The sequence below is a fragment of the Schistocerca serialis genome, unplaced genomic scaffold, assembly GCF_023864345.2.
Source record: "Schistocerca serialis cubense isolate TAMUIC-IGC-003099 unplaced genomic scaffold, iqSchSeri2.2 HiC_scaffold_1162, whole genome shotgun sequence".
Lineage (NCBI taxonomy): Eukaryota > Metazoa > Arthropoda > Insecta > Orthoptera > Acrididae > Schistocerca > Schistocerca serialis.
Genome location: NW_026047362.1, coordinates 785001 through 792500, shown reverse-complemented (window position 1 = coordinate 792500; position 7500 = coordinate 785001). Strand labels below are relative to the sequence as shown.

Sequence of the window (7500 nt, the reverse complement as noted above, 5' to 3'; positions counted from 1 at the left end):
GGCCCACTTGGCACTCCGATCCGAGTCGTTTGCTCGCGGCTTCAGCATATCAAGCAAGCCGGAGATCTCACCCATTTAAAGTTTGAGAATAGGTTGAGGTCGTTTCGGCCCCAAGGCCTCTAATCATTCGCTTTACCGGATGAGACTCGTACGAGCACCAGCTATCCTGAGGGAAACTTCGGAGGGAACCAGCTACTAGATGGTTCGATTAGTCTTTCGCCCCTATACCCAGCTCCGACGATCGATTTGCACGTCAGAATCGCTACGGACCTCCATCAGGGTTTCCCCTGACTTCGTCCTGGCCAGGCATAGTTCACCATCTTTCGGGTCCCAACGTGTACGCTCTAGGTGCGCCTCACCTCGCAATGAGGACGAGACGCCCCGGGAGTGCGGAGGCCGCCGCCCCGTGAAGGGCGGGGAAGCCCCATCCTCCCTCGGCCCGCGCAAGGCGAGACCTTCACTTTCATTACGCCTTTAGGTTTCGTACAGCCCAATGACTCGCGCACATGTTAGACTCCTTGGTCCGTGTTTCAAGACGGGTCGTGAAATTGTCCAAAGCTGAAGCGCCGCTGACGGGAGCGATTATTCCGCCCGAGAGCATCCCGAGCCAACAGCGGCGCGGGTCCGGGGCCGGGCCAGGTAGGTCCGTCATCCGGGAAGAACCGCGCGCGCTTGCCGGGAGCCCGAGCGCCCAAAGGGGCGAATCGACTCCTCCAGATATACCGCCGGGCAGCCAGCCAGGACACCGGGGCTCTGCCCAACAGACGCGAACCGAGGCCCGCGGAAGGACAGGCTGCGCACCCGGGCCGTAGGCCGGCACCCAGCGGGTCGCGACGTCCTACTAGGGGAGAAGTGCGGCCCACCGCACACCGGAACGGCCCCACCCCGCGGCGAGTGGAAAGGCAACCGGACACGACCCCGCCGCGGATTGCTCCGCGCGGGCGGCCGGCCCCATCTGCCGAGGGCGGAGGCCAGTGGCCGGATGGGCGTGAATCTCACCCGTTCGACCTTTCGGACTTCTCACGTTTACCCCAGAACGGTTTCACGTACTTTTGAACTCTCTCTTCAAAGTTCTTTTCAACTTTCCCTCACGGTACTTGTTCGCTATCGGTCTCGTGGTCATATTTAGTCTCAGATGGAGTTTACCACCCACTTGGAGCTGCACTCTCAAGCAACCCGACTCGAAGGAGAGGTCCCGCCGACGCTCGCACCGGCCGCTACGGGCCTGGCACCCTCTACGGGCCGTGGCCTCATTCAAGTTGGACTTGGGCTCGGCGCGAGGCGTCGGGGTAGTGGACCCTCCCAAACACCACATGCCACGACAGGCGGCAGCCTGCGGGGTTCGGTGCTGGACTCTTCCCTGTTCGCTCGCCGCTACTGGGGGAATCCTTGTTAGTTTCTTTTCCTCCGCTTAGTAATATGCTTAAATTCAGCGGGTAGTCTCGCCTGCTCTGAGGTCGTTGTACGAGGTGTCGCACGCCACACCGCCAGCCGGCTGTGCACGCTACCGAGTAAGTACCGGTATGCGAACCGCCAGGCGACGGGCGCGCATCGCACGTTTCAGGAGGCGCGGCCGGCCCCACAGGCGGCCGCGACGCTCCCAGGTCTGCGAAGCGGGGCAAACGCCGCGCGCTTCAGTATACGTAGCCGACCCTCAGCCAGACGTGGCCCGGGAACGGAATCCATGGACCGCAATGTGCGTTCGAAACGTCGATGTTCATGTGTCCTGCAGTTCACATGTCGACGCGCAATTTGCTGCGTTCTTCATCGACCCACGAGCCGAGTGATCCACCGTCCTGGGTGATCTTTTCTTAGTTTCCACTGTCTCTTTCAAGACAGTTGCATAGGCGGGACGTAGGCGTGTGGCGGCCCCTGTTCAAGCGTTCTGTGTCCAACGGCCTCACGGCCGATGGGCGTCGTACGGCTCCACACCGGAGCGGACAGGCAGTCGGGCGAAAGTCATTCAAAACCGGCGCCAGGCGCCAGGTGCCGCAGGCCAGCCGCTCCAGCGCTTCAGCGCTCGTACCACACAACATTGGCGTTAGTTTTGAGAAGCACGCGTGGTTCCGCACGCGGCGCACGGCTACTGCGAGCCGTACAGGTAGCGTGTTGCGCGACACGACACGCACATCGAAAGACATGCAGTCTAGTCGGTAATGATCCTTCCGCAGGTTCACCTACGGAAACCTTGTTACGACTTTTACTTCCTCTAAATGATCAAGTTTGGTCATCTTTCCGGTAGCATCGGCAACGACAGAGTCAATGCCGCGTACCAGTCCGAAGACCTCACTAAATCATTCAATCGGTAGTAGCGACGGGCGGTGTGTACAAAGGGCAGGGACGTAATCAACGCGAGCTTATGACTCGCGCTTACTGGGAATTCCTCGTTCATGGGGAACAATTGCAAGCCCCAATCCCTAGCACGAAGGAGGTTCAGCGGGTTACCCCGACCTTTCGGCCTAGGAAGACACGCTGATTCCTTCAGTGTAGCGCGCGTGCGGCCCAGAACATCTAAGGGCATCACAGACCTGTTATTGCTCAATCTCGTGCGGCTAGAAGCCGCCTGTCCCTCTAAGAAGAAAAGTAATCGCTGACAGCACGAAGGATGTCACGCGACTAGTTAGCAGGCTAGAGTCTCGTTCGTTATCGGAATTAACCAGACAAATCGCTCCACCAACTAAGAACGGCCATGCACCACCACCCACCGAATCAAGAAAGAGCTATCAATCTGTCAATCCTTCCGGTGTCCGGGCCTGGTGAGGTTTCCCGTGTTGAGTCAAATTAAGCCGCAGGCTCCACTCCTGGTGGTGCCCTTCCGTCAATTCCTTTAAGTTTCAGCTTTGCAACCATACTTCCCCCGGAACCCAAAAGCTTTGGTTTCCCGGAGGCTGCCCGCCGAGTCATCGGAGGAACTGCGGCGGATCGCTGGCTGGCATCGTTTATGGTTAGAACTAGGGCGGTATCTGATCGCCTTCGAACCTCTAACTTTCGTTCTCGATTAATGAAAACATACTTGGCAAATGCTTTCGCTTCTGTTCGTCTTGCGACGATCCAAGAATTTCACCTCTAACGTCGCAATACGAATGCCCCCGCCTGTCCCTATTAATCATTACCTCGGGTTCCGAAAACCAACAAAATAGAACCGAGGTCCTATTCCATTATTCCATGCACACAGTATTCAGGCGGGCTTGCCTGCTTTAAGCACTCTAATTTGTTCAAAGTAAACGTGCCGGCCCACCGAGACACTCACTCAAGAGCACCCTGGTAGGATTGCAACGGGGTCCGCCTCGGGACGCACGAGCACGCACGAGGCGCGTCGCACGCCTTCGGCTCGCCCCACCGGCAGGACGTCCCACGATACATGCCAGTTAAACACCGACGGGCGGTGAACCAACAGCGTGGGACACAAATCCAACTACGAGCTTTTTAACCGCAACAACTTTAATATACGCTATTGGAGCTGGAATTACCGCGGCTGCTGGCACCAGACTTGCCCTCCAATAGATACTCGTTAAAGGATTTAAAGTGTACTCATTCCGATTACGGGGCCTCGGATGAGTCCCGTATCGTTATTTTTCGTCACTACCTCCCCGTGCCGGGAGTGGGTAATTTGCGCGCCTGCTGCCTTCCTTGGATGTGGTAGCCGTTTCTCAGGCTCCCTCTCCGGAATCGAACCCTGATTCCCCGTTACCCGTTACAACCATGGTAGGCGCAGAACCTACCATCGACAGTTGATAAGGCAGACATTTGAAAGATGCGTCGCCGGTACGAGGACCGTGCGATCAGCCCAAAGTTATTCAGAGTCACCAAGGCAAACGGACCGGACGAGCCGACCGATTGGTTTTGATCTAATAAAAGCGTCCCTTCCATCTCTGGTCGGGACTCTGTTTGCATGTATTAGCTCTAGAATTACCACAGTTATCCAAGTAACGTGGGTACGATCTAAGGAACCATAACTGATTTAATGAGCCATTCGCGGTTTCACCTTAATGCGGCTTGTACTGAGACATGCATGGCTTAATCTTTGAGACAAGCATATGACTACTGGCAGGATCAACCAGGGAGCTGCGTCAACTAGAGCTGAGCAGCCGGCCGCCCGGGAGTGTGTCCCGGGGGCCCGCGCGAACACGCAAGCGTCCGCTCAATTATTCTGCAAACAGGAGGAGGCTGCGCTCCCCTGCACCATACACCTCGAAACCCTCTCAGGTCCCGGCGGCGCGCAGCGCCGTCCTAAGTACTTGGTCGGGTTCGAGAGAGGCGCAATCGCCCGGAGTTTGGCGAGTAGACGCTTTAGGTGCGACCACCCGTGCTCCCAACTGAGCTTGCCGCTGCCGACAGAGGCCCGGGAGCGTGCTGTCGTGGCATTGCCGGCGGGAGACAACACGCGCCACCTACGGTGACCGGCAGCTCCAACGCCAGCGCCACAGAAGGACAAAAGCCCCACTTGGGTGCCGAAGCGAACTCTCCCAGCACAGCGCACGCGCCAACACGTCCGCACAGCTGCGATACAAACCACCTGCGAGAACCGCAGAGGCGACCGAGCAGCAGACGGCGTCGCGGCGCCGAGCGCCGGGCGGCGGCGCATCCTCAGCGCACACAGTCCTCAATCGGACCAGCACACTGCAGATGTCCACCGCGCTTCGCACCGGGCCCGCGAGGACCTACTTTGGCCGCACGGCGCCGCGTGCAGGGTGCGCCGGCGCGCAGCTGCGCCGCCTGCCGCCTCCGTCGGCCGGCGCGCCTGCCAGTGGCCGCCCCCACCAGCCGGCTGTAGCGCGTGCGCCCACGCACCGCGCGGCCAGCACGCCGGGCGGCCCCCCCTCACCGGCCGGGGCCGGTCCCACCCAGCCACCGCCGCGTATCGCTTCACACCCACATGCCATTCACGTTCGTGGGCATGGTGGGTATCGCTGAAACAACCGGTTGGTAGCTCAACCGATCGTCGCCATCACTGATTCACCTCTAGCGAGAACAACCGCACCACAACGGTTTACCAGTTGTTCATTTGCGTAACGTCACCAGCAAACGTAGGCGTCCATCGCCATTTGCAAATTCAACGATTGTTGCATGCCTGTGTCAGGTGTCACGACACACTATGTCTGCCCACATACACGCAACAACATGTGCACGCTTCGCAAACACGTGGAAGGTGGCCCCCGTACGTATGCGATGTCCATTGCGCAAACGACTGTCAACCGGCCTCTGTCGCATGTCGCAGATGTGGAACGCAGTGCACCATGCTATCACGGTGTGTGAGAAGAGACGACAACGTCTGACAACACGCGCCACTACATCAACAGACGGCTCATGCTGATCGCCATCCAGGGCATACCACACTGCACTCCAGCTCTTATAGGGAGACGACACGTAGCTGCGTGCACAACATTTGGACCGCATGGTTCGCCGTTGTTGGCGCAGTCGTTGTACGGTCACATGTACCACGATGTATCATTCAGTACATGAGGACCAATGTGCAGTACAGTGTGTGATTTGGAGGTACAACATCAGCGGACAGTTGACACAGGCCGTACCACAGCGTAGGCGCAGTGCTTCGCCATGCGAATGCCAATGAACAACTGCGAAGGGCATTGAGCATGTACGTCCTGCTGCCATCCACATTACAGTGTATCGCTGCAAGGTGTTTAACATGAAGCGATACACTGGGGACCGGGCAGTGCGAGTAGCAAACTATATTGCGGGGGTTGCAGTTAGGCAACACTACACTAATTTAACGCGTCGTATGACAATTACAGAGCAGGTTAAGGCCCAACGTGTGTTGGGTTAAGGCCCAACGTGTGTTGGGTTAAGGCCCAACGTGTGTTGGGTTAAGGCCCAACGTGTGTTGGGTTAAGGCCCAACGTGTGTTGGGTTAAGGCCCAACGTGTGTTGGGTTAAGGCCCAACGTGTGTTGGGTTAAGGCCCAACGTGTGTTGGGTTACAGCACAATATGGGTTACGTTAAGGGGCAATGTGGGTTACGTTAAGGCGCAATATAGGTTACGTTAAGGCGCAATATAGGTTACGTTAAGGCGCAATATAGGTTACGTTAAGGCGCAATATAGGTTACGTTAAGGCGCAATATAGGTTACGTTAAGGCGCAATATAGGTTACGTTAAGGCGCAATATAGGTTACGTTAAGGCGCAATATAGGTTACGTTAAGGCGCAATATAGGTTACGTTAAGGCGCAATATAGGTTACGTTAAGGCGCAATATAGGTTACGTTAAGGCGCAATATAGGTTACGTTAAGGCGCAATATAGGTTACGTTAAGGCGCAATATAGGTTACATTAAGGCGCAATATAGGTTACATTAAGGCGCAATATAGGTTACATTAAGGCGCAATATAGGTTACATTAAGGCGCAATATAGGTTAGGTTAAAACACGACATAGGTTAGGTTAAGGCACGACATAGGTTAGGTTAAGGCACGACATAGGTTAGGTTAAGGCACGACATAGGTTAGGTTAAGGCACGACATAGGTTAGGTTAAGGCACGACATAGGTTAGGTTAAGGCACGACATAGGTTAGGTTAAGGCACGACATAGGTTAGGTTAAGGCACGACATAGGTTAGGTTAAGGCACGACATAGGTTAGGTTAAGGCACGACATAGGTTAGGTTAAGGCACGACATAGGTTAGGTTAAGGCACGACATAGGTTAGGTTAAGGCACGACATAGGTTAGGTTAAGGCACGACATAGGTTAGGTTAAGGCACGACATAGGTTAGGTTAAGGCACGACATAGGTTAGGTTAAGGCACGACATAGGTTAGGTTAAGGCACGACATAGGTTAGGTTAAGGCACGACATAGGTTAGGTTAAGGCACGACATAGGTTAGGTTAAGGCACGACATAGGTTAGGTTAAGGCACGACATAGGTTAGGTTAAGGCACGACATAGGTTAGGTTAAGGCACGACATAGGTTAGGTTAAGGCACGACATAGGTTAGGTTAAGGCACGACATAGGTTAGGTTAAGGCACGACATAGGTTAGGTTAAGGCACGACATAGGTTAGGTTAAGGCACGACATAGGTTAGGTTAAGGTACGACATAGGTTAGGTTAAGGTACGACATAGGTTAGGTTAAGGTACGACATAGGTTAGGTTAAGGTACGACATAGGTTAGGTTAAGGTACGACATAGGTTAGGTTAAGGTACGACATAGGTTAGGTTAAGGTACGACATAGGTTAGGTTAAGGTACGACATAGGTTAGGTTAAGGTACGACATAGGTTAGGTTAAGGTACGACATAGGTTAGGTTAAGGTACGACATAGGTTAGGTTCAGGTACGACATAGGTTAGGTTAAGGTACGACATAGGTTAGGTTAAGGTACGACATAGGTTAGGTTAAGGTACGACATAGGTTAGGTTAAGGTACGACATAGGTTAGGTTAAGGTATGACATAGGTTAGGTTAAGGTACGACATAGGTTAGGTTAAGGTACACATTGTTGTAAGGAAAGGTTTAATGGGGGGGGGGGGGCGGCGGCCGGTTTGTTGATTGT

General features: G+C 55.0%; 3 non-coding genes across 3 annotated transcripts in view; all 3 read right to left on the bottom strand.

Moving 5' to 3' along the window:
• The window catches only part of LOC126433270 (large subunit ribosomal RNA), a 4225-nt gene extending 2765 nt beyond the window's left edge, over window positions 1–1460 (bottom strand). Inside the window, exon 1 of the ribosomal RNA XR_007578374.1 lies at window positions 1–1460. This exon is cut by the window's left edge and continues 2765 nt beyond it. This is a non-coding gene — a ribosomal RNA (large subunit ribosomal RNA).
• Window positions 1461–1648: 188 nt separating this feature from the next.
• On the bottom strand, window positions 1649–1803 carry LOC126433178 (5.8S ribosomal RNA). Its single transcript, XR_007578295.1, has one exon. It is a non-coding gene; the product is annotated as a 5.8S ribosomal RNA (ribosomal RNA).
• A 351-nt stretch (window positions 1804–2154) lies between these two features.
• Window positions 2155–4064, bottom strand: LOC126433227 (small subunit ribosomal RNA). Its single transcript, XR_007578339.1, has one exon. It is a non-coding gene; the product is annotated as a small subunit ribosomal RNA (ribosomal RNA).
• Window positions 4065–7500: the final 3436 nt, after the last annotated feature.